General features: G+C 35.5%; 1 protein-coding gene and 1 pseudogene across 3 annotated transcripts in view; one reads left to right on the top strand and one right to left on the bottom strand.

The window, feature by feature from the left end:
- The window catches only part of CFAP299 (cilia and flagella associated protein 299), a 664,079-nt gene that overhangs the window by 439,186 nt on the left and 197,220 nt on the right, over nt 1–27,673 (bottom strand). The window lies entirely within an intron of this gene.
- On the top strand, nt 24,134–24,519 carry LOC108305530 (annotated as a pseudogene).

Raw genomic sequence — 27,673 nt, 5'->3', positions numbered from 1 at the left:
ACCATACACAAAAATAAACTCAAGATGGATTAAAGACTTAAATGTAAAAACCAAAACTATAAAAACCCTGGAAGACAACCTAGGCAATACCATCCCAGACAGAGGAATGAGCAAAGATTTTATGACAAAGATGCCCAAAGAAATTGCAACCCAAGTAAAAATTGACAAATGGGATTTAACTTAAGAGCTTCTACAGAGCAAAATAAATAAATAAAATGAAAATAAAAAATCAACAGAGTAAACACACAAGCTACAGAATAAGAGAAAATTATTTGCAAACTATGCCTCTGACAAAGATCTAAAATTTAGTGTCTATAAGAAATTTTAACAAATTTACAAGAGATAACCCCATTAAAAAGTGGGCAAAGGGCATGAACAGACACTTTTCAAAAGAAAGACATAGATGCAGCCAACAAGCATATAAAAAAAACGTCAATATCACTGACCATTTGAGAAATGCAAATCAAAATAAGATGCCATCTTACACCAGTCAAAATGGCTATAACTAAAAAGTTAAAAAGTAACAGATGCTGACAAGGCAAAAAAGGACACTTACACACTGTTGGTGGAAGTGTAAATTAGTTCAAACACTGTGGAAATCAGTATGGTGATTCCTCAAAAAGCTGAAATTAGAACTACCATTCGACCCAACAATCTCAATACTGGGTATATACTCAGAGGAATGTAAGTCATTCTACCACAGAGACACACACATGACAGTGTTTACTGCAGCACTATGCACAATAACAAAGATGTAGAATCAGCCTAAATGCCTATCAATGACAGATTGGATAGACAAAATTTGGTAAAATTTGGACATAGAATCAAACAAAAAACCTAAATGCCTATCAATGACAGATCAGATAGATAAATTTGATATATATTTGGTATATATATGCCCAGAAACACTGTGTATCTGTAAAAGAGAATGGGATCCTGTCTTTTGTTGGAACATGGATAGAGTTCAAGGCTATTATCCTTAGCCAACTACTGCAGGAATAGAAAACCAAATACTGCATGTTCTCACTTATTAGTGGGAGCTAAATAATGAGAACTCATGAACCCAAAGAAGGGAATGATAGACACTGGGGTCTACTTGAGGGTGGAGGGTGGGAGGAGAAAGAGAAGCATAAAAGATAACTTTTGGGCATTCAGCTTAATTCCTGGGTAACTAAATAATCTGTACAACAAACCTCCATGACACAAGTTTACCTATGTAATAAACCTTCACATGTGCTCCCAAATCTAAAATAAAAGTTAAAAAAATAAAATAAAATAAACCTATTGGCTATATGCAGTGGTTTCTGCCTGTAATTTCAGCACTTAAGGAGGTCAAGGTGGGAGAATCACTTGGCACCAGGAGTTCAAGACCAGCATGGGAAATATAGTGAGACTTCTATCTCTAAAAACTTTAAAAATTACCTGGACATGGTGGCACATACCAGTTGTCCTAGCTTCTTGAAAGGCTGAGGTGGAAGTCTGCTTGAGCTAAGGAGTATGAGGCTGCAGTAAGCTGTACTCATGCCACTCTACTCTAGCCTGAGTGACAGAGTAAGACCCTATATCTAAATAAAAACTCAAAACTACTAGATGTAGTAATAAACTATTATTCAAAATATATTTAAGTCTTTGTAAAGTCATCTTTCATGTTAGCAAAACATATTTATTTTTCCATAATCATTTTCCTTTGTAATTTTTTGAATCTTACAAAAACCTAGAAGACATATTTTTAGACTTTAAAGTCTAGATAATAAAATAAACCACTCATTTCCAATAAACACCATTATAGTACATGCAATTCTGGCTGAGAATTTCATCTGGCTGACTCAGGGTTACTGGCACAGTTATGTGCTATGAAAACATTTAACAGGTCGAGGCCATGGAAAGGACATTTCATTTTTCATTTCCACTTGAAGACACTCTCTAATTTAGCAAAAAATAGGATCTATTTACATTTTTCCAATTACACAAGAGATCATGTATGATAACTTCATTTAATTAGCAATATCTTTCCCATTTAAACCAGCAATATATTAATACACTTTATTAGCTGATGTCAAAAGGCAGTATATATCAGTTATGCTGTCCCAATAAAGAAAATAAACTACCTTATATTCTTTAACCATTTGTATTTAAATATATCATTCAAAGGCATAGAATGCTTTTATATCTTAAGCAGATTAGTGGTTTCAGCTCCTTTAAAAACATTCGTAGATAAATCACTTACATGGAAAGCTTTTATACACAAAAAATTAGAGTATTAGTCATATGAAGATCTTATCTCCAATATCAGAGAAATTACACACAAAAATGTCCATGTATATAACTAAAACTCATTTCAATGAAAAAAAGCTGGTATGTTTTCTAGAACCATGGTACTATTATACATCATACTATTAATAGAAGACTTAGTTGATCTCTGGACTTAGTATAGAATCAGAAATAACAATGTATTTGTTATCATAATAAATATACTTTATTTATGTCTAAATATTTTCTATCATGCATTTTACCTCTATCTTTCTATAATGTATTTTATTTCCAAATTAAAGGACTTTTAAAATGTTCTATCCTTTATAAGAAACAATTGGATTAGGAAGTTATTTTCTAAAGTGTAGGCTGTTAGTCATTTTGACATTGTTGGCATGTTGTCAGCTGAAAAATCTACTATAAAAACATGATTGTTACCTACATAATCTAATGTACCACATATGCCTTTGTAAGAACCCCAATATGGCATATTTTATTATTTAATAAAATTAACAAGTAATTGTCAAAGCTATACTTACTATATGATATTTTAAACTCCACAGACTAAATGATTTTTTAAAATATTATTGTTGCATGGTTACGCTAATAAATATTACAGTTTTCGTGGTTATCAGGGTTTTGGCTTACACTGGAAGTCCACACCTGACCAAATAGCGACATGAATGTTTCAAACAGTTAACAGCAGCATGTCCTATGTCAATTATCCATCATTAATGATATGTTTTTTAAGTTTCTTCATCAACTTTCTACTAAGGTTGTAAAACCTATCACTTCCAGGAAAGGAAGACAATGTAATTGAAAGGCTCTCCTTAAGTAGTTATAGCATAGTCTGGTATATATGAAAAGGCAATTTTTGAATTAAATTAGAAACATTGTTAACTTCAGGATTAAAATGGTGGGGAATTAAGAATAATGGGAACACATGGACACAGGGAGGGGAGCACTACACACTGGGGTCTGCTGGGGGGAAACAGGGGAGGGACGGTGGGGGGTGGGGAGTTGGGGAGAGATAGCAAGGGGAGAGATGCCAGATGTAGGTGATGGGGAGGAAAGCAGCAAATCACACTGCCATGTGTGTACCTATGCAACAATCTTGCATGTTCTTCACATGTACCCCAAAACCTAAAATGCAATAAAATAAATGGAAAAAAAAAAGAAGAATCAGTGTCAAACTCTAACACCATTTTCGATTTAACTAATTATTAATAGTAAATCATAAACCAAAACCCACTTATAAGTCACTTAAACAAGATGATAGTATTACCCAAACAAATATCTAAAGACATTTCAGAATTAAGTTGAGACTTGCCTATAAAATACATAGTTTGTCTATATCAGATCAGTCAAACATATGTAGATAAAGGTGTATTTAAATGTGGGGAAGAGAGGTTGAAGAGTTGCATATAGTGACCCAGGACTCAGTTAATTCAATCGCAATAAAATGGGATAATCAGTACTTCATATCAATCAACAAATACTAGTATTTACTAAATGTTTACTAGATATAACATAATTAGCATGTTTTATTCATGATTCTATAAGCCACACATGCCTAGTATACATTTGAGCCTAATAAGTGATTGTTGAATTGATAAATAAAATCTATAGGGATGGACAGATTAGAGGTGTATTGTATGAAAATTTAGATGGCTGCATTTTTTAATCCCTATCATCATATAGAACTATAAAATATTTAAATATTAAAAATATTAAAATTATAAATATTTTTGGAGATAGTTTAATACTTTATAACATAACCTAATATAAAAGTTAATATGTTATTTCATAAATTGGTAACATTTTAAGAAGTTTGAATAAATAGAGAAAAAATTTAACAAAGTAATTTATGTAGGAAAATTTTCATATTTTCCTTTTACCTTGCAACAATGAGATAGCAAATTTTAATATTCAATGTACGTAAACCTTTTTTGTATAATGTATCAAAAATTATGTTTGCACTGGACTTTTCAAAAATCTCTTAATTCATAAAACATATGAGTACTGTCAATTGACTAAAAAAAATTCAAATACTGTATTTAATATGAACAATTTTATGAGAGATCATTTACTGAGGTAAACAGCAAATCACAATATGCTCAGTAAAAGTCTGGGCCTAAAAGAACTTAATCAAAAATGTTTCCATAGTTACCCTGTTGAAAATCCACAATGCACAGCAGTACATCAAAGGCACTGAAACGTTTTATACTGAAGACACTCTTCAACTTTGTCTTAATCCAATGTTTCTAAAATTTACTTAACCATAAAATCACTTTTGTCTTTTCAGAGAACATCTGTTAACAAGTGTAACAAGTAAACTGTAGAATATATCTTTTTAAAAGCAGTGGTAAACATTCCAATAGTTTAATTGATGCTGTCTTCTTTTTCACTCTTCACCAAGTCCTACTAAGTTTCCATCTACAATATATCTACAAACCATTTTAATTCCTCTATAATTTTCCTACTATTATAAATCTAAATCATCATCATTTATGTTTAATATGACAGTAGTCTTAGTGGGTGTCTCCAAATTTACTTTCCAATCAATTTTCCTTACTGAAGACAGAATAGTTTAAAAATTGTGTTTGTATGGGTGCATGTGCTGTTTTCTTGCTTAGACCACTTCAATTAATTATTCCCATAATACTTAAAAATATATAAAAATCACAAACCTTTCTTAAAAGATTTTGTGAGACATTTCTTGCCACTCTCTTCCTCTCACTGCTCTCCTCCTACACTGACTATGCATATGGTTCTTGAACCATGTGATGATTTTTCCCATGTTAGGTCTCCCTATAAGTTGTTTCCTTTGCTGAAAATGCTACCTGGAATTTTTTTGTCTCCCTCACTCCTGCTTATCTGTAATTTCTCTTTCAATGCTGTGTCCTGATAGAGCCCTTACTGATCTCCATTCTAAATCAGGTTGCACTGTATACCATTATACAATTTCCATGAAAGACAATTCTAGAACCTGATAATACAGCATATAAAAACTAAATTTTATTATAGAAGATAACAATGTTAGAGGGAAATATGAGTTAAGCAAATCATCATACCATGATCAGAGTCCTAACACATGCAAACACACACAAGGAGATAGGAGGATGAAGGAGCCTTAGCAACCTCACTGGAATAAGACTAAAACATACTGCATTCATAGAACCTGGTCTTCTCTTATCTGTTCTATAGACAGATATTTTAAAAATCTAGTTCTCAAATCAAACACTGCATGTTCTCACTCATAGGCGGGTGTTGAACAATGAGAACACGTGGACACAAGCAGGGCAGCACTACACACTGGGGTCTGTTAGGGGGAAATGGGGGAGGGACAGGGGGGTGGGGAGGTGGGGAGATATAGCATGGGGAGAAATGCCAGATATAGGTGAAGGGGAGGAAGACAGCAAATCACATTGCCATGTGTGTACCTATGCAACAATCTTGCATGTTCTTCACATGTACCCCAAAACCTAAAATGCAATTAAAAAAAATTTTAAAAATTTTTTTAAAATAAAATAAAAAATCTAGTTCTCATATTTTGCAATGGGTTCTCTTTTATTATAGGTTCAGGGGGTACATGTATAATCACATGGGTAAACTGCATGTCACTAAGATTTGACATACAAATGATCCTATCACCAAGGTAGTGAGGATAGCACCTGTTATGTAGACTTCCAATTTATGCCCTCCTCACATACTCCAACCTCAAGCTGTTCCTAGTGCCTCCTGTTTCCTTCTTTGGGTCCATGTCTGTAAAATGTTTAGCTCCCACTTGTATGTGGGAACATGCAATATTTGCTTTTCTGTTCCTGCATTAGTTCACTTAGGATAATGGCCTCCAGCTATTAATATATCAATGCTGCTGCAAAAAAACATGATCTCATTCCTCTTTTATGGCTGCTAAGTATTCTATAGTGTATATGTACCATGTTTTCTTTATCCAATTCACCATTGATAGGCATCTTGGTTGATTCCATGTCTTTGCTCTTGTGAGCAGTGTTGCAATGAACATACAAGGGCATTTGCCTTTTTGGTAGAACAATTGATTTTCCTTTGGGTATATACCCAATACTGGGATTGCTGGGTTAAATGGTAGTTCTGTTTTATGTTCTTGGTGAAATCACCAACTTGTATTCCACAGTGGATGAACTAACTTACATTCTTACCAGCAGATACAAGTGTTCCCTTTCTTCACAACCTTGCCAAAATCTTGTTTTTTGACTTTTTAACAATAGGCATTCTGACTGGTGTGCAATGGTATCTCATGTGGTTTTAATTTGCAATTCTGTAATAATTAAGCATTTTTTTATGTATTTGTTAGCTGTTTGTATGTCTTTTTTTGAGATGTGTCTTTTCATGTCCTTTGCCTATTTTTTGATGGGGTTGCTTTTTGCTTGCTGATTTAACTTACTGATGGATTCTGGCTATTAGACTTTTTTTGGATGCACAGTTTGCAAATATTTTCTCTCATTCTGTAGGTTTTCTATTTACTCTGTTGATGTTTCTTTTACTGTGCAGAAGCTCTTTAATTTAATTAGGTCACACTTGTCAATTTTTGTTTTGGCTGTAATTGCTTTTGAGGACTTAGTCATAAATTCTTTGCCAAGGCTAATATCCAGAATGGTATTTCCTAGCTTTTCTTCTAGTGTTTTTTTTTTAATTGTTTTAGGTCTTACATTTAAATTTTTAATTCATCTTGAGTTTAATTTCAAATATAGTGAAAGCAAGGGGACCAGTTTCAATCTTCTGCATATGACTAGCCAACTATCCCAGAACCATTTATTGAATAACACCCAAATTGAATTAGGAGTCCTTTCCCCATTGTTTGTTATTGCTGACTTTGTCAAATAATCAGCTGGTTGTAGATGTGTGGCTCTATTTCTTGGTTCCCTATGATTTTCCATTGGTCTATGTGTCTGTTTTTGTATGACTACCATACTATTTTGGTTGTTAGCCTCATACTATAGCTTGAAGTCAGGTAGTGTTATGCCTCTGGCTTTGTTCTTTTTGCTTAGAATTGCTTTGGTGATTTGAGCTCTTTTTTGCTTCCATATGAATTTTGGAATAGTTTTTTTTTTTTAATTCTGTGAAAAATGAAGTTAGAAGTTTGATTGGAATAGCATTGAATCTATAAATTGCTTCAGGCAATATGGCCATTTTAACAATATTGATTCTTCCCATCCATGTTAGGCCATTCTTGCATTGCTATAAAAAATACATACAGCTGAATAATTTACAAAGAAAAGAGTTTTAATTGGCTTATGGTTCTGCAAGCTGTGCAAGCAAGGTGCTGTCATCTGTTCAGCTTCTGAGAGGGTCTCAGGGAGCGCTTACCCATGGTGGAAGACAAAGGGGGAGAAAACACTTCACATGGCAAAAGCAGGGGAAACAGAGAGTGGGAGGGAGGTGTCACACATTACAACAACCAGATCTCACAAGAACTCACTATCATGAGGACAGGAGTGAGCCATGATAAATTTGCCCCATGACCCAAATACCTCTCATCAGGCCCTACCTTCAACATTGGGGATTACATTTCAACATGAGATTTGGATGGGGACAAATATTCAAACTATATCACTGATTCAAGAACATGGAAATTTTTCTATTTGTTTGTATCATCTCTTCTTTCTTTCAGCAGTATTTTGTAATCCTGTTTGTAGAGATTTTTCACCTGCTTGGTAAGCAGCATTACTAGGCATCTTATTCTTTTTTGTGTGGCTACTGTAAATGAGATTGGATTGTTGATTTGGCTCTGAGGTTGGATATTATTGGTGTATAGCAATGCTACTGATTTTTGTACATTGATTCTACCCTGAAACTTCAAAGAAGTTGTTTATCAGTCCTAGAAGCCTTCTGGTAGAGTCTATGTGGGGACTTCCAGTACTATGTTGAATAGCAGTGGTGAGAGTGGGATCCTTGTCATGTTCCATTTCTCAAGGTTAATGTTTCCAGCTTTTGCTCATTTAGCATGATGCTGGCTTTGGGCTTGTCAGAGACGGCTGTTATTATTTTGAGGTATGTTCCTTTGATGCCTAATTGTTAAGGGTTTTTCAGTGAGGGATGCTGAATTTTGTCAAGGGTCTTTTCTGTGTCTACTGATATGATCATGTGCTCTGTGTTATTACTTTTGTTTATGTGGTGAATCACATTTATTGATTCGTGTATGCTGAACCAATCTTACATCCAAGGAATAAAGCCTGCTTGATTGTGGTAGATTAGCTTTATGATGTGCTACTGGATTCAATTTACTATTAATTATATTTCGTTGAGTATTTTTGCATCTATGTTTATCAGAGATTTTAACTGGAAGTTTTTTTTCTTTTTCATGGTGTCTCTGTCAGGCTTTGGTATCAGAATAATGCTTGCCTCAGAGGATGAGTTAGGGAGGAGTCACTTCTCCTTGATTTTTGCAATACTTTTAGTAGAAATGGTACTATCTCTTCTTTGTACATCTGGTAGAATTTGACTGTGAATCCATCTGGTCCAGGAATTTTTTTGGTTGGTAAGGTTTTCATTACTAATTCAGTTTCAGAAAAAATTGTTGGTTTGTTCAGAATTTTAATTTCTTTCTTGTTCAATGATGAGAGGCTGTGTGTTTCCAGGACTTTAATTTCTTCTAGATTTTTTAATTTGTAAGTGAAGAGATGTTTGTAATGGTCTCTGAGGTATGTTTTTGTTTCTTTTGCTTTTTTGTTTTGTTTTTACTTTTGTAGGGTGGTTTGCAATAAACCAACTTTCAGTTTCATTGATCTGTTGTATGAATTTTTCAGTCTCAATTTCATTCAATTTAGCTCTGATTTTGGTTATTTATTTTCTTCTGCTAGCCCTAGAGCTGGTTTGCTCTTTTCTGCTGCCTCTCTGTGCAACTTTCAGTTGTTAATTTGAGATCTTTCCAAATGTTTGATATAGGTGTTTAGTGCTGTAAACTTTCCTCGTAAGACTGCTTTAGCTGTGTCCCAAAGATTTTTGTATGTTGCATCTGTTTTTATTAGTTTCAAATAATTTCTTGATTTGTGTTAATTTTGTTCCTTACCCAAAAATCATTCAGAAGCATATTTTTAAACGTCCATGTTATTGTACAGTTTGGGTAGATCTTCTTGGTATTAATTTCTACTTTTATTGCAGTGCAGTCTAAGGCTGTGGTTGACATGTGTTCTTTTTTTCAATTTGTTGAGACTTGCTTTATGGCCAATCATGTGATTGATCTTAGAGCATGTGCCATGTGCAGATAAAAAGAATGTATGTATATTCTGTTGTTATGGGGTGGGTGTTGTATAGATGTCTAGGAGGTCCACTTGGTCAAGAGTCCAGAATATTTTTGTTACTTTTCTGCCTCAATAATGTCTAACACTGTCATTGGGTGTTAAAGTCCCCCAACATTACTGTGCGGTTGTATACATTTCTTCATAGCTCTCTTAAGAACTTGTTTTATAAATCCGAGTGCTCCAATGTTGGGTGTTCCAATGTTGGGTGCATATATATTTAAGATAGTTACATCTTCCTATTGGATTGAGCCTCTTGTCGTTGTGTAATGCTCTTTGTCCTTTTTGATCACTGTTGGTATAAAGTCTGTTTTATCTGACAGAAGAATAGCAAAATTTCTTTTTTTGTTGTTTTCCTTTTGCCTGACAGGACTTTCCCCAAGATGAGTATCTTGAAGACAGAAGACAATTGGGTATTGTTTCTCTATCCAACTTGCCATTCTATGTCTTTTAAGTGGGGCATTTGGCCTGTTTATATTCCAAATGTAAAGAGCTACATAAAATTAATATGTGAGGATTTGATTCTGTCATCATGCTCTTAGTTGTTATGTAGACTTGATTGTATAGTTGCTTTACAGTGCCAATGAGGTATTCTTCCAAGTATGTTTTTGGGGTCACAGGTATTGTCCTTTCACTTTCATTAGTATTCCTTATATGATCTCTTGTAAAGCAGGTCTAGTATTAACAAGTTGGCTTGGCATTTGCTTGTTTGAAAGGGATTTTATTCATCCTTTGCTTGTGAAGCTTGGTTTGGCAGAATATGAAATTCTTGGTCAGAATTTCTTTGCTTTAAGGATGTTGACAATAAGCCCCCAGTCTTTTCTGGCTTGTAATGTTTCTGCTGAAACATTTGCTGTTAGCCTGATGGAGTTCCCTTTGTAAGTGAGCTGCCCCTTCTTTCTAGCTGCCTTTAAGACCTTTAAGATTTTTTGTTTTCCACTGGCCTTGGAAAACTGATGACTATGTGTCCTGGGGATGGTTGTTTTGCATAGTACTTCACAGAGGTTCTCTGAATTTCTTGAATTTGTATGTCAACCTCTCTAGTGAGAGTTGGATAATTTTTATGGGCTTTATCCTCAAATGTAATTTCCAAGTTGCTTGCTCTCTCCTTTTCTCTTTCAGGAATGTGAAACAATAGGTTTCTTACCTTTACATAATCCTAATGGTTTTAGAAGTTTTGTTCATTTTAAAAAGTTATTGTTGTTTCCCTCTGTTGCTTTGAAGGAGTGCTTTGGATTCTGATTCTTCCCTCTGCTCTGTCTACTCTGTTGTTGATGCTTCCTATTGTATTTTGAAATTCCTGTAACGAATTTTTCATTTCCCTAAGTTCAGTTTGATTCTTTCTCAAAAGAGTTATGTCATCTTTTGACTTTTAGGTCATTTTACTGTTTTCCCTGGATTGGGTTTCAACTTCCTCTTATATCTCGATAAGCTTCCTTGTTGTCCAGATTCTGAATCATTGAATCATTGCTGGGGAGCTGGTGTAATCATTAGGAGGTAAGAAAACAATCTGGCTTTTAAAATTGCCAGAGTTCTTGCACTAGTTCCTTCTCACCTATGAAGGCTGCTGTTCATTTATACTTTGAAGTTGTTGTCCTTTGGATAGGGCTTTTGTTTTTGTGATCTTTATTACCTTGATGGTTTGACTATGGTGCCAGTTGGGTATAGTTGAATGACTGTTTCTGGATACTTTCAGAGATTCCAGGCAAAGCTTTGTATTCCTGATCTGCGTGCTCTAACCCTTAGGTGGTTGGGACCAGGTCTGTAAATTTGTCCTCCAGCACTTTGAAGTTGACTACAAGTGTACTCCATATAAACATGGCTGTGATGGAGGGGTCGAGGTGCTCCCAGACCACTGGCAACAGCACTCTGTAGGGGACAGTGGGCAGTGCTTGGTGGTGGCATAAGTACTCCAGCAGGAACAGCAGGGGCATGAAGGTAAGAAGCACTCTGGTGGTATATCAAGGGACCAGGAGCAAATGTGCTCTAAAGGGGCACTAGCAGGGTCACAGGCAAACATGTTCTGGCAAGAGGCTATCAGCAAAAGCACTCCAGTGGTATAGTAGTAGCCTCTGGTGAAAAAACTGTGGCGATGGCCACTGGCAAAAGTGCTCTGGCAGGGTAGGTGGGCCTACACTGCGTGAATGCATAGCCATACAGGGACTCTGGGAGGGACTGGAAGAGAAGAGGGAGTGTAGATCAGACTTTCCTTGGTCCCATGAGAAAGACAGCCCTTTTCTCTCAATGTTTGACAGCTAACATAGGTCAGAGCCATCTCTTTCATAGGAGTTGTTCCAGGCCTGGAATGAATTCTGGTACTCCACAAGCCCATACAGCATTCTTAGTGTCCTCCTCCTTCAGCCCCAATATCTGGATCATCTATCTAGCCTCTCAGTGTGTTTTCTCAGATGGTTTGTTCAGAGTATGCTGGTTTACTGGATATTCTGGTCTGTCTCAGTGGGAGCTCTTCTGGCTGCATTTAAATGGCCATATTTTCTCAAGCCTGATGATTACAAGGTGATGTCCCATGACAGGCTGTATCCAAGCTAAGTAAAGAAAAAAGCTGGTAGTAGGGCTCAGTCTAAATCCAAAAGCCTCAAAACCAGGAAAGCTCAACAGTACAGCCCTCAGTCAAAGACTGAAGGCTGAGGAGTCACTGGGAGGTTGCTGGTGCAAGTTCTAGAGTCTAAAGGCTAAAGAACATGAAGTCTGATGTCCAAGAGCAAAAGAAGTAGCCACCCATGCGTTAGGGCACTGGAGAGAGTGAGCAGATTCAACAAGAAAACTACTTTGGGTTTTCTTATTATTATTATGCATATGACTTCTATCTTTGATGCCTTTGTTCATGCTTGGTAATGGCTCAATAATGGCCTAGTACCATGATAACAGATAAACATTATTTTACAGTTCCCATAAAGTCACAGGATCCTTTTCTTTACAGAATTTATAACATTTATCTTTGTGTTTAATTATTAAATATCTATTCTCCTCATTAAGCTGAATCTAGTGAGAGCAAGAATATTTTGCTGAACTCTGCATATCTAATGAAGAGCAAAGTGAATGTTTGTGAACTGAATAAATTAATATATGAAGTACCTACTGCATCAGTTACTCTGATAGGACTAAAGATAGAAATATGAAACTATGCATGACTCACCCTTAAAGAGCTACAGATGCAATGGAGGAAGATAAAACATCAAACAGATAATTTTAAAAATTTGGTAAAATCTTTGATGCAAGCTGTGTACCAAATAAGCCTATAGAAAATGGTATATAATACTGCATCAAAAATATCCTAAGGTTCTTTTGCATATATGCATATATAGGTCTTTAACACATTTACAACTTTGATTGAAGTAACCCGTCTGTTTCTTTGAAGAAATGTTTAATTCATAGAATGATCAGAATTACCAGCCACAATGAAGCAACATGGAAACAAAGAGTTCAAATAAACTTAACCATGTTTATATGAAGTACACATAAACAGAGAAATTGTGCTTCTGCAATGTCTAAGGAAAGTCAGAAAAATCTTTATGTATGGTTTTTCTCATAATTATCTTTACTGTCATATGAAACTGTATTTGCTTTCTGTTCAAATGTTTAAATCACATAAAGTAGTATATCCATTATATTTCTTGTAAAAAATATTACTAAATATCTTAGGGGAAGAAAATTTCTCTTTTGGTAGCAAGGTTTTAATTTGAGTAGGACACAGAGATCAGAGTAAGAACTGAGTCATCTGCTTCTCTGATCCTTCTTTGTGGTTAGAAGCTCTGATAATTATCAAGAATAAAAAATCCCCATCAAAGGAACAGATGAGAGTTTCATAAAAGTTGAAAGGGTTTCTTAGATAGTTCCTGCTAATCACTATAGAGGTTTATTATAAGAAATAAATAAATACTTGGTGACATTTGTAACATATTAAGAGCTCTTCATTATTTCTACATCTTAAAATATACAATATTTACTTTAGATCATGAAAATAAAACATACACATGGAAAATATATACATGTCATCCTCCTGGTTGGAATGAGAGGTTTTTAACTTGCTATCCATGTGTAGAAACATGCCGGATATCCTGATGTATGATCACCAACTCTGCCTTTCCTCTATGTGCAAACAGACTTTGTTTTGTTTTCTGGCTAAAGGTACTCATTATAAAGAATAACTTTCCTGTAGATCTGTGTCATCAGAACAGTCACAAAACTCTACATTTATCATTGTAGCTTACAAGCTAATTTGCCTACTGTTGTTTTCTGCCCTCATTTGGGGTATTGAATTTATATACTCTTGTAACATTATTTGCTTAACTGGCTTACAATTTCTCTATTTCATCAAACAATGGAGTAGCTACTGATTTCTCAAACCAGGAACATTTCATTAATCCTAAAATGGTTAAATAATAGTTTCATCTATGTGTGTCCTCTGTTTATTAAAAAGAAATTCAAGAAAAATTAGATGCCAAAAATTCACTGCATACCTTAATGTTCTTAGTTGCAAGCAACAAAACATATTCTGAATAGGTTATGCATAAAGGAAACTTATTGAAAGATCTTAAGGAAGGCCGGGCACGGTGGCTCACGCCTGTAATCCCAGCACTTTTGGGAGGCCGAGGCGGGTGGATCACGAGGTCAAGAGATCAAGACCATCCTGGTCAACACGGTGAAACCCCGTCTCTACTAAAAATACAAAAAATTAGCTGGGCATGGTGGCGTGTGCCTGTAATCCCAGCTACTCAGGAGGCTGAGGCAGGAGAATTGCCTGAACCCAGGAGGCGGAAGTTGTGGTGAGCCGAGATCACGCCATTGCACTACAGCCTGGATAACAAAAGCGAAACTCTCTCAAAAAAAAAAAAAAAAGAAAGATCTTAAGGAGCTCACAAAACTTCTCAGAAGGCCAGAAATCCAGACTTACAAGCTACAGCATTTAGAAAGTGCTCGACCATACTGAATTAACTCCTTTGGCAAAAACACGAATGCCTGTGCACTTGGCTAAGACAGTGCAGCTTTTACAGACTCCATGGCTTTTAAACGAAATACTAAAACTAGATTTCAGATTCTCTGCTGCTGGCCCCAAGAACTAAATGCTCACTAAAAGAAGCATTCCCAATGTACTTGCTTCCCTCATTTTGGTCACCTCCAAATCCAAATCTCCTGCCAATGCATTGATTATTCACGCTACAGTCATATTTTTATGCCCTGGCAGCAAGACAGACTGGGAGAATAATCTTTATTTTCTACTTTGAGGAGGTATTCAAAGTGTTTTCTTAGATTCTATATTTTTCTACTTGGCATCCATTAATCACAGGGCCAAGTTAACTGCTAAAGTTGTTTATATCTCTCCTATTATCCACCTTTAGCATTACTATGAAAATCATATTACAAATTCTCCAATGAATTTCAACTACATACCCACCACCTGCTTCCTGTATTTAACTCTCACACACTAAGCCAACATCACCCCTACCCACAACCAGCCCTAAATTACCCAGAGCCAAGTACAGAAAACTAAAGGCCCTATAGCCCAGAGCCCATTGGTGTTATTCAAACTAGCCAGTCATAAGCTATTTCTCCCCGCTTGCCTTGACTTTCCCATGAGAAACACAATAAAGGCTCTGGATTTATGTCCAGAGCTGTCCTTTCACTACTGCTTCTGCCTGCTGTTGAACCTGGTACTTCCCTATGTGGTTCTGTGTGGCATGACATGTTCCCTTCTCTTGGAAAATATAAGTAATTAGTTATTCTTTCAAAGGCAGTTGTCTCCATGTCTGACACATTTTTATACCTGATTAAATCAAAATCCTGGGTACAAATTTTAGAACAGGAAGGCAAGGTGTATAACCTGAGGAACTCTCCAAATATAAGGTGGGTATTCCAAATGTTGTATAGCTACAAACATAAAAAATGACTGATATATCTACTAGGTAAATGAGATACATTTACCAGTGGAAACTCTATTGATTTAATTTAGTGGGAAAAAGTGGATACAAATTCCAATTTAGCATGCTTCCCTGAGGAAACCATAATTAATCTTTAAAATTAACTCTTGAGTGTGAAGATATTTTTGGAGCTAGGAACCCAACTAAAAACCTATTAAGGAATGCACAAAGAAATGTCAACTTTATTGTTCATAAAACAAGTTTCAGAGTAGCTTAATCTGAGCATTGGGGAAGATGTAGCACTCTTTTATGAATTTTGGTTAATGAAATACAGTTGTGCACCACTTAACGGGTATATATTCTGAGAAATGCATAGTTAGGCAAGTTCATCATGCAAATATGACAGAATGCACTTACACAAACGTAGATGGTCTAGCCTACTACACACCTAGGGTATAGGGTATAGCCTACTTCTCATAGGCAACAAACCTCTACAACATGTTACTGTACTGAAATACTGTAGACAATTTTAACACAGTAGTAAGTATCTATGTATTTAAGCATATCTAAACATAGAAAAGGTACAGTAAAAACACAGTATAAAAGATAAAAAATGGTACATCTGCATAGGGCACTCACCATGAATGAAGTTTATAGAACTGGAAGTTGCTTTCGTGAGTCAGTGAGTGAGTGGTGAGTGAATGTGAAGGCCTAGAGACATTCACTCTTGTATACTACTATAGACTTACATGTGCTGTACAATTAAGCTATCCTAGATTCATTTTTTAAATTTTATTTCCTCAGTGATAAATTAACCTTAGCTTCCTATAACTTTTTACTTTATAAGCTATTTTTTAAAACTTTTTAACTTTTTTAATATATAACACTGAGCTTTAAAGACAAACGTTGTAAAAGTATAAAGATATTTTTCTTTCTATATGATTTTATATCTTTTAAGATTTAATTTCTATTTTTACTTTTGAAATAGCATTGCAGGTTTGTTTATATCAGCATCACCACAAACACCTGAGTAATGCTGCAATGTTACCATAGCTATGATGTCACTAGGAGGTAGAAATTTTTCAGCTCCATTATGATCTTATGGGCCATGGTTTTTTTTTTTTTTTTTTTTGAGACGGAGTTTCACTCATGTTACCCAGGCTGGAGTGCAATGGCGCGATCTCGGCTCACCGCAACCTCCGCCTCCTGGGTTCAGGCAATTCTCCTGCCTCAGCCTCCTGAGTAGCTGGGATTACAGGCACGCACCACCATGCCCAGCTAATTTTTTTGTATTTTTTTAGTAGAGACGGGGTTTCACCATGTTGACCAGGATGGTCTCGATCTCTTGACCTCATGATCCACCCGCCTCGGCCTCCCAAAGTGCTGGGATTACAGGCTTGAGCCACCGCGCCCGGCCTGGGCCATGGTTTTAGCAGTCCATCACTGACTGAAAGGTGATTATGTGGCACATGACTGCAGTCTATATATGACAAATTTCAATGTAGTTAAAGTATTTCATTTTTGACAAAAATTTTATACATTTTCAGTGTACAACTTGATGTTTTGATATGTGTACACTTTGGGAAATGATTAAATCAAGCTAATTAATACATTGATCACAACAGTTTTTTTTGAGAGAACATTTAAGGTCTAATCTCTTAGCAACGTTCACATATACAATACACTATTATTAATTATAGTCACTATGCTATACAATAGATCTCCAGAATTTAGTCACCCTAATTAAAACTTTATATCTTTTAACTAACATCTCCCTATCCCTCCCACCTCAGTGTCTGGCTAGCACCATTCAACACTCTGTTCTGCAAGCTCAACTCTTTTAGATTCCACATATGAGTGAGACCACACAGTATTTGCCTTTCTGTGTCTGGCTTATTTCACTTAACATAATGTCCTTCTGGTTTATCCATGCTGTTGCAAATGACAGGATTTTCTTTTATTAATGCTGAATAGTAATCTGTTGTCTATACACACACATTTTCTTTATTCATTCATGCAATGTTGATCACTTAGGTTGATTACATAGCTTGGCTATTGTGAATAATGTAACAGTAGACATGGGGATGCAGATATCTCTTTGACATTCATATCATTTCCTTTGGATATATACCCAGAAGTGGACGGTTAGATCATATGATAGTTCTCTCTTTAATTTTTTTGAGGAAACTTTATAATATTTTTGATACTAACAGCTGTACCCATTTATACTCTCACTAACAGTGAATGAGGGTTCCTTTTTCTCTACATCTTCATCAATATTTATCTGTCTTTTCAAAAACAGCCATTCTAGAGTTGTGAAGTAATACTGCATTGACCTTTTAATTTGCATTTCCCAGATGATTAACAATGTTGAGCATTTTTATTCCTGTTGGCCTTTCTATATCTTCCTTTGAAAAATCTCATCTAGCTCCATTTCTCATTTTTAAAACAGGTTATATGTTTACTTTCCTTGTGATTGGGGTGTTTGAGGTCCTTATATATTAATTCTTTGTCAGATGTATGGTTTGCAACTATTCTCTCCCATTCCATAAGTTGTCTCTTTACTATGTTGATTTTCTTGCTGTGCTGAAGCTGCAATCCCATTTGTCTATTTTGCTTTTGTTGCTTCCGTTTTAGGAGTCATATCCAAAAAAATCATTACCCAGATCAATGTAAATAAGCCTTCTATTTATGCTTTCCTTGAATAATTTTATAGTTACAGGTCTCCAATTTACGTCTTATTTCATTCTGACTTGGAATTTTTTTACACGATGTGCGATGAGCATCCAATTTCATTCTTCTGTGGATATTCAGTTTTCTCACCACCATTCTTTGAAGGGACCACCCTTTCCTCACTGTGTGTTCTTGGCACTTTTGTTGAAAATCAATTGACTGTACATGCGTGAATTTATTTCTGGGCTTTCCATTTTGTTCCATTGTTTTTTTGTTTTTTTTTTTATCTGTTTTTATGGCATATAGTATTAGCCATTAGTTTTGTAGTCGATTTTGAAGTCAAGTAATATGATGCCTCCAGCTTTGTTCCTTTTGCTCAAGATTGCTTTCAAATAAAACATATACCGTGATTTAGAGTTACTGGTGGAGTAATTATGCAGACATTGAGAAAAATCATAGATTTATTAAATCAGAGCATGTAATGGTTCCTATCCACTACTGGAATCCACTTAGTGACATTCTTGAAAGCCAGTGATTCAGATTATACTGAAATATTTTTAATGGTAGGGAATTTTTAAAGGCACTTTATTCCACTACTGAGCAGTTCTAATTATTATAAAATGATTGCTTCTTTGAGTTGAAATATCCTCCTTATAACTACCACCCACTGCTTCTTCTATTTTCTTAAGCCTCACAATTATGTTAACTATCAGACAGATTTTCAACTATTTGTGGATAGCTATTACATGACCTCTTTAGTCTTCACCTCTTTATGCTAAATATTATAAATTTCTTAACATCTTCAACACACACAGTGGTTCTAGATCTCTCCCTAGCTTGATAACCCTCCTCTGAATACACTACAATTAGTATTTCCTACAAAATATAGTTTTCACATTCTAGCACTATATGCTACACGTGGTTAACTGAGGATACAAGGATAACTTGTGCTTTATACTTCTAAGTAATTACACCAAGCTGTTGACACATAGTGATCTTAATAAAGCTTAAAACTATTTTTACTTAATTGCCCAAGGCATGAGCAAGGTTCAGTCATACCCAGTTAAAGCACAAAACAAATGAATGACTACAGGCTAGTAAATTTATCAAAAGCAGGAAGAGAGGTTTTTGAGATTTCTGTACCGGAGAATGTAGGTTCTCTTTTAATGTTAATGTCTTCTCTCCACTAAATGTTCACCAATCAGCTGTTTATTTATCTATTCAGAAACATGGCTGGAGAGTGACATGAAGCTCTTCAGTCCAGTGTGAAATTAAACACTTTTTTACCATTTGGAAAACCAAGGAAGGGTCCCCCTTTAGGTATGGTATTATTTTTCCCATTGTTAAAAAAAACTCGGAAAACAAAATGACTCAGAAAACAAAATGATCCTTCTGTGTAACTTCTTATCAGGTAAGTTGTTAGGTCTGAGAAATGGGAACTAATTTCCCATTTGCCTTATTATATTTTTATAATGGGTGCTTTGTCCTGCCCAGATTGAAGACGATTTTTCTTAATAGAATAGGCACACACACACAAATTGCTAAATTCCTATTCTTTCCTGTCTGTCAGGCACAGGGTTGGTATGACAGTTCTCTTTTAATCTTTATTACTTTTATTGTTCAGATATCAAGTAAATGCTCTATCGAATTTAGAAGTTTAAAGATTCTTTCATATTATATAAATTCATCTTCAATTATTCCTATAGCTCCATCATTTCTATTATTCTTACATTTTACAAAAAGGGAAAATGTATGTGCAATTAAAAATGTTGACAAGAAAATTCTTGTCACTCTGGAAGTTGGTGGATGCCATTATAATATTTCAGTGTGACTCATAAAATATATTTGTTCTATACAAGTGTTAATACATATAAAAATTAATTTTAGTTACATTTCTAATGTCATATAAGCCTATCAGAAAATGTCTTTATACTTTAAACATATAGCAGAAAATTCAAAATCTTATTTTTATATCCAATTGACTGCTACACTAAATTTTCTCACTTCTGTAGATAAATAAAATAAAAGTAAATTTGTTCAGCTCTAAAAAAATTATCAAAATGTTAAGAGAGAATTTTGTTTACAATTATCAAGACTAATTGTGGGCTGGGTGCAGTGGCTCACACCTCTAATTCCAGCATTTTGGGAGGCCGAGGCAGGTGGATCACCTGAGATCAGGAGTTCGAGACCAGCCTAGCCAACATGGTGGAACCCTGTCTTTACTAAAAGTACAAAAAAATGGCTAGGCATGGTGGCATGCACCTATAATCCTAGCTACTTGGGAGGCTGAGGAAGGAGAATCACTTGGACCTGGGTGGCAGAGACTGCAGTGAGCCAAGATCTCACCATTGCACTACAGCCTGGGCAACAAGAGTAAAACTCCATGTCTAAAAAGAAAAGAAAAAAAAAAAAGGCTAATTGTGCATTGTACCTAAGTACATTATAACTAAGAATATGTCAGCATAAATTGCCAAAAGCTAAATGAGATGGAATGTCTCTGTATAAAAATGTGGTAAAAGTTATCTGAACTTTCCAAATCTTAAAAATATAATAAGAAAATTTTGGTTGATATTTTTTGAAAAATTAATTTCCTGTTTATTATGTTTGTGGATAACTTATGTTTTTAAGAAAATATTCTTTAAATATTTTTGTTGGACAGAACAATGAGACAGAAAATTAACAAGCATATCTAGGACTTGAACTCAGATCCGGGCCATGCAGACCTAATAGACATCTACAGAACTCTCCACCACAAATCTAAAGAATACACATTCTTCTCAGTACCACATCACACTTATTATAAAATTGACCACATAATTTGAAGTAAAACACTCCTCAGCAAATGCAAAAAAATTGTTGTTACATGGCTTTTTAATTTTTTTTTGAAACATTAAACGTCTTTGAGAAATGACTGGATCTTAGATATTTAGTGCATAGAATTTTCTGCAATCCTTTTTTAAACTTTCCTGGAGGCAGGAAACCAAATAGCTTTGTTATGCCAACAGTTAAGGCTGCTCTATAATTAAAATTGCAAAAGGGTACCCAACCTGAAAAGAAAAAGGGATTTAGTGGCAAAAACTTTTTTCCAGCTAAAGGAGTAAAAAGGTTTAAAGAAGTGATTGGAACATCCCAGTAAAAGAATTTATAAATAGGAATTCTAGAATTCCACGCCTGTGTTTACTAGTAAATGTTAACAACATGTATTCAACTTTTTAAAGAGTAAAAGCTGAACAGATTTAGGGAAACATACTTGAATACAGTGTTTTTATCTTTTGTATTTAGCCAGGTAACCACTGACAGCTTCAATTACCCAGCTACTATTATGCCAATAAAATTGAAGTCAGAAGTCCTGCACCTGTGCTTTCCTCTGGACTTAATATTTCTAATGAGTTCTTAAATCCTGTTCTGCAGACATTCTGCATGTGAGATTGCTCAACTCAGATTACAGTAGATCAGGTGAAAACCTTTTTAAATGTAGACAATACTTAGAAGGAATCCAATAAAGCATAGTATACACAGGGTTGAGATATTATTAGATGGGAAATAGACACACAAAAAAACAATAATTCATCAAGTTGTTTTTAGTATTGAGATGTGTGGCCAGGTGACATTAAAGTAATGGAACAAAAAGGTCAGAAAAAGTTCTGAGCTAGCTACAAGCTTTCTCTTTGTGGGAGGTCCTTTGTACCTTCTTGGCAGCCACCCTCAGTGGTCTACAGTCACCGCTAGCTCTGCAGAGTTTTCTTCCTGCTTTTACGAACGATGTGTGCAACTCAAATTTAATTTGCAAAATATTTCACTGCTCTAATAAATAACACACAGGTTTATGAATATCAACAGAAACAATAACCACAATAATAACAGTTAACATGTAATTGACTCTTACCATGTGCCATGCAGACTCTAAGACTTAATAGGATTTATATAATTTACCTGTAGTATGTCATTTACTCCTCACTAATTAATAAGCAAATGACTATTAATCTTATTTTGCAAATGAGGAAACTGAGGCTTAGCTTGATTAGTCAACTGGATTAAGGCCGAATAATCATTAAAATATAACAGGAGGCAATCCTAACTCTACTTGACACTACAGAAAAGTGAACAAAGAAAGATACATGTGGCTTTACAATTATACATGCTAGAATGGTGCAAATAAAATTTTTTAAAAATCAAAAAGATTATAATAGACTATTTCCCATTTTTTAATATCACATTTCCTTCTGACATTTTTCCCCGAACACTTAGTAAAGGATCTTGAAAAATGCTGCATCCTTCTACATGCTAATTTGTCTTATTTTAAAATTCGAAAAAGTATTAAGCCGTAATAAGGTATTTCCAAAAGAGCCAAAGTCTACAATATATAAAATACTCTCTTGAGATCTTAAGATGGCTTTTGCTTCTCTATGGCTCAAGTCTAAGTATAAAGAAGAAGCAAAGGCAATAGAGAGAAGCATGTTATCCATGTCTCTTAAAATATCTTACCTAGAGCCCCATTAACAAATTCTATCTTATCAGTCAGAAATGGGTCACATACCCACACCTAGATGCAAGGGAAGCTGTGAAAATTAGTATTTTTAGCTAGGAACATTGTCACCTTGACCAAATCAGAAATCTATTTTCAATAAAGAAGGGCAGAATGGATGTTGAATAGGTCACTATCAGTTGCTACAGTCTAGAATAATCTTTGGGGTTTTTCTCTGTATGTTTTAAAAGATAATAAAAAATGTAAATTTAGGAACATAATAGTAAGTTGAAAAATTGTATCAGCTGTAGGTGGTGTCTACTGCCCTGGAGTGAAGTCAAAAACAAATTTTTGAACCACAAGCTAAAATACTGAAAATTGGCAAAATTGACAAGTACTTTGCTTCACACTTTAAGAAATACTTAAAATTGTGTACTATACATTAACACCAAATGTATAAAGAAATTTATGTATAAATATCTAAATGCCAGAAGTATAAAGGAGAAAATTTTAACTCATGCATGATTTCTCTGTTTCACTGGCATTTAAAATCCAACTCACTGGGAAATTTTGTGAGTCCTATCTTCAAATATATATCTGCAATATGGCCACTTCTTGCTATTTCTGCCCTCCTGTCACTTATGGTCCAAGCCATTCTTATCTGGACTAATTATAAAACTAGTCTTTTAATTGATCTTTCTACTTCCTCCTCTGCCTCTCAACACAGCAGCCATAGCCATGCTTTTGATGTAAATTATGTTTTTCTCTGCCTAAAACCATCTAAAAATTCTAGTCATACTAAATGAAACACAAAGTTTGTATATTGACATACAAGGCCCTATGTAGTCTGTATTGGAGTGAAGTTGACTTCCACACTCAGGTCTTGGATCTCATTTCCTACCAGCTCTCTTGCTTATCCACACTAGAACTCCTTGGAGCACATCCACCTCAAGGTCTTTACACATGTTTTCACTCTGCCTAGAGTGTATTCTCCCCCAGTTGAGCTCTGCTTTCTTCTTCACTTCCCTTTCATCTCTTTCTGTCATCATATCCATTAGCTTTGCCTAATGGCACTATGAAATAATGATAGCACACTCAAAACGTCTTCTCCATTGCATTTATAATTTAACACACAATGCATTGAATGATTCCTTGGGTTGTCTCCTTCCTCTCTACACAGTAACCTCCACGAAAGGAAAAGACTTTATTTTGTTAACGGGTAACAAATGGTCCTGTGCTCGGACCACTGTCTGGCACATAGGAGATAATATTTATTGAATGGCTTAACACATTACTATTTAGATGAAAAGATGAAAAGCCTTATAGTTAAGAAAAAAGTAAAAAAAAAAATGGCTTGTGGCATAACTAGGTAATTTTTTTGCATAAGATCTCTACAAATGATACTGTCAAAAAATATCATCATAGCAGAAGAGTACCTATATTATTTTAAAGTAAGTTAAAATTGGCTCTTTGAGGAAGACACAGCCGTAGCTGTTGCAGATTGTTGGTCCTCAAGCTCCTGGTCCTGACTCACTGCGATTCGCTCTTGCCCAGGAAAAAGTCGGTCAGGAAGCTGCGTAGCAGCCATGGCTTTTAAAACACCCGTGGACCTCGAGGTGGCAATTCACCAAATTCGAATCACTCTAACAAGCCGCAATGTAAAATCTCTGGAGAAGATGTGACTTCATCAGAGGAGCAAAGGAAAATAATCTCAAAGTGAAAGGACCAGTTCGGATGCCTACCAAGACTTTTGAGAATCACTACAAGAAAAACACCTTGTGGTGAAGGTTCTAAGACATGAGATCGTTTCCAGATGAGAATCCACAAGCAACTCATTGACTTGCATAGTCCTTCTGAGATTGTTCAGCAGATTACTTCCATCAGTATTGAGCTAGGAGTTGAGGCAGAAGTCACCATTGCAGATGCTTAAGTCAGCTATTTTAATAAATTGATTACCAGTTGTTAAAAAAAAGTTTCACTCGAAAATTGCAGAAAGTATCTATATGTTACATATAAAATGTATAATATTTTTAAAGAAATATCAAATATCAACATAATGCTATATCTTTGCTACACTTGGTGTTTCAAATTTTGAAACACTATGATCATCGTTCCAGATATATTGTCAGTATTTTTGTGATATCAGTGTAATCTCATTCCAAAGCAACCATCTGGAAGTACAAATCCCTCGTGGACTTAATAGAAATATTTTCAGTGAATGTGTGACCAGCTTTGCTAACTCATATGCATTTTAAAAATTAGTAATTATAGTCTGAAAAAATAATTCAATTTGTTAACTTATACAATTTCTTCTCTCATGTTACATTTCTTTCATATTATCTTTAAATACAGTTTTTAAAACAAGAGATTAATGTTTCAAAATTGCACACCATCTCACAAAATCAAAGTCTTCTCTCTTTTAATTAAGTTAGCGTGTGTGTAATCCAGTTTCCTTTCCTTGGGTTCACAGATTTGATGCGTTGCCTACTGTGTATGGAGAGGCCATGCTGTATTCCTTTGACTACCTTTTCCTTTCACCTGACTTGTTTGCCAAGAAAAGAAAAGGATTGTGTCTAAAACATGAGTTAGCAAATGGAGCTGAGCAAGGAATCTTCAGTTTCTTTCTATTTATGCGGAAAAGAAAATAGAAATTAAACCATCAGTTTCACAATAGCTTTTTAGAATAATTCTTGCTGAAGTTCAGGATTAAAAATGTGTATTGTGGTAGCCACTCCGAGGACTGCATTTCAGCAATAATTAAACCACAGTACCAGGATCTAAACAGCCAACTAACTTTACCATAAATGAGATAAAATATCATCATTGATTGAGAGAAAATAATCCAATACATATGTACAATAGCATTCAATACATTCTTTGGAAATCCATACTATGCTAGTTAATGTTTAGAAAATAAGAACATAGTCTGTTGTATATGATGCAGTATATTCTAAAAATAAACCAAGGAAGGCATTTCAAGCTGTTTACATGGCTAAATTGACACCAAAAAGATAAGTCATATTTATTGCAGGGAAAGGATTGGAAGAGAGCCTATGAAGCAGAGAAAAACCCATGGAAAGGACTGGATGTAAGAGAACATGATTCTGGCAGAGATACAAGTGATTATCTGGAGCTTCAAGAATCTAGCAAGAGAGAAATCAGAAAAGATGTTACCTTATCATAGAGCGGCTAGAAGTCATTGCACTGCCTCACTGACTTTTAGGAAGATTGCTTTGATAATGGACTGAAATGGAGAAATTTTGAAGGCAAGTAAAGAAGCTGCAGAAATAATCCAGGCAAGATAGTTCAGTGGCCTGAAATAAAACAGTGGACGAATAGAACTGAATGCATTTGGGATCATTAAGGTGGCAAAGGTGGCAGGACTTAAGAAGTGTTTGGTTAGTATCAGAAAGAAATAAATTGGTAAGAGATAAAAATGTGGAGATATTGGACACTTTCTTGAGCTACCGGGCAGACAGTGATGCCATTAACTGAAATTTAAATATTAGAGAAAGAGTGAAATTTGGAGAGAATAATATGATTTTAATTTAGGATGTAATGAAATCAAGGTTACCGTAGGATATTCAAGACCAAAATCCAGAGATTATCCTTGTCTCCTCTCACCCAGTCTGTGAGCAAATCTTACTGGCTCTAACTTCAAAATATTTCTACTAGCTGACCTGACCACATTGTCACCATTTCCTCTGCTTTTCTCCTAATCCAAACTACCACCATCTCTCTTCAGGATTATTGCAACAGTCTCTCAATTGACATCCTTACTTTACTTTCTCTCTTGTCCCTTTACAACTGATTTTCAATGTTGCAGCCTGTGTGATCCTTTTAAACTTGTCAGATTGTGTCATTGATTGGCTCAAAATTCTTCAATAACCATCTGTCTCACACAGAATAAAATCCAAAGTCTTTAGCATTGCCGCCCAGGTAATGTTCTCCACTCTCGCTCCAAACTCTCTGATCACATCTCTAACTATGACCTCCTCACTCTTCTCCTTGCCATTCCTCAAACAAGCCAAGCACATTCCCATCTCAGGGCTCTGTAAATGTTCCTCCTTCTGCCTGGAACATTCTGCACCAGACACTGTATCTGTAGAGCTTGTTCTCATACTCAGTGCCATTTTATTAGGGACGTCTTCCCTGATGAACCTGTCTAGTTTATTACTGCATCCTTTTCTAACCACTCAAACACCCTTATATTCTGCAAAATACTTATCACTGCTTAACATTATATTATGCATAGATTTATTTGTTGATTGACTACATTCCTCATGCAATGTAAAATTTTCTATGTGATCAACTTTTCTATAGAAAAGTTCCTGGCACACGATAGGTACTCAATGAATGTACTTTTTAATGAGTTCAGGTGGAGATATCCAATATATCTTTTTTAATTATTACAGATCTTAGCTGTAATAATTAAAACAACGAAGCAAATATTTTCCAGCGAGGAAAAACTCCAGCATTTAAGTGCCAGACAATCACAGGAAAAGGGCACTGATACCTCAAAGTCTCCTTCCTCTACAAGTTTAGTCTTGTATTTCTGGGATTCTTCTAAACATTTCTACCTGATTGTCACATTAGTGCTCCTGCTAGATAGTTCCTCTCTCTCCCTCACATGCCCTCAGTTATGAAGCTTTATCAAATCTAATACCTAAATATCTACTGATTCTATCACGTTCTCTCAGGCTCTTCTACCCCTACATTCATTTATTTACACATTCAGTGAACATTCATTTGATATCTATTACATGCCAGACACTATTCTAAAAGCTGAGAATATCAAGATAAATGCATTACAGCCCTCAGGATCAACAAACACATAGTCTAGTGAAGAAGGCAAGAATGCATATAAGGGGTGGATCCAAGATGGCCGTTTAGGAACAGCTCAGGATTGCAACTCCCAGAGAAAGCGCAGAGGGTGAGTGGACACCGTGTTTTCATTGCCCACAGACTAGGAAATTCCCGGGCAGAGGTGCTCCACGGTCACCAGCGCGGCTGTTTCGGCCAGCGCGGCTGTGCCGGCCAGCGCCCGCCAGCGCCGCTGCTTTGCCCCGCGCAGCTGCTTTGCCCCGTGCAGCTGCTTTGTTGGCGCCCCGGAGCCGCGGTTCTCC

The sequence above is a fragment of the Cebus imitator genome, unplaced genomic scaffold (assembly GCF_001604975.1).
Source record: "Cebus imitator isolate Cc_AM_T3 unplaced genomic scaffold, Cebus_imitator-1.0 Scaffold64, whole genome shotgun sequence".
NCBI lineage: Eukaryota > Metazoa > Chordata > Mammalia > Primates > Cebidae > Cebus > Cebus imitator.
This window is presented reverse-complemented; position numbering and strand designations above follow the sequence as displayed.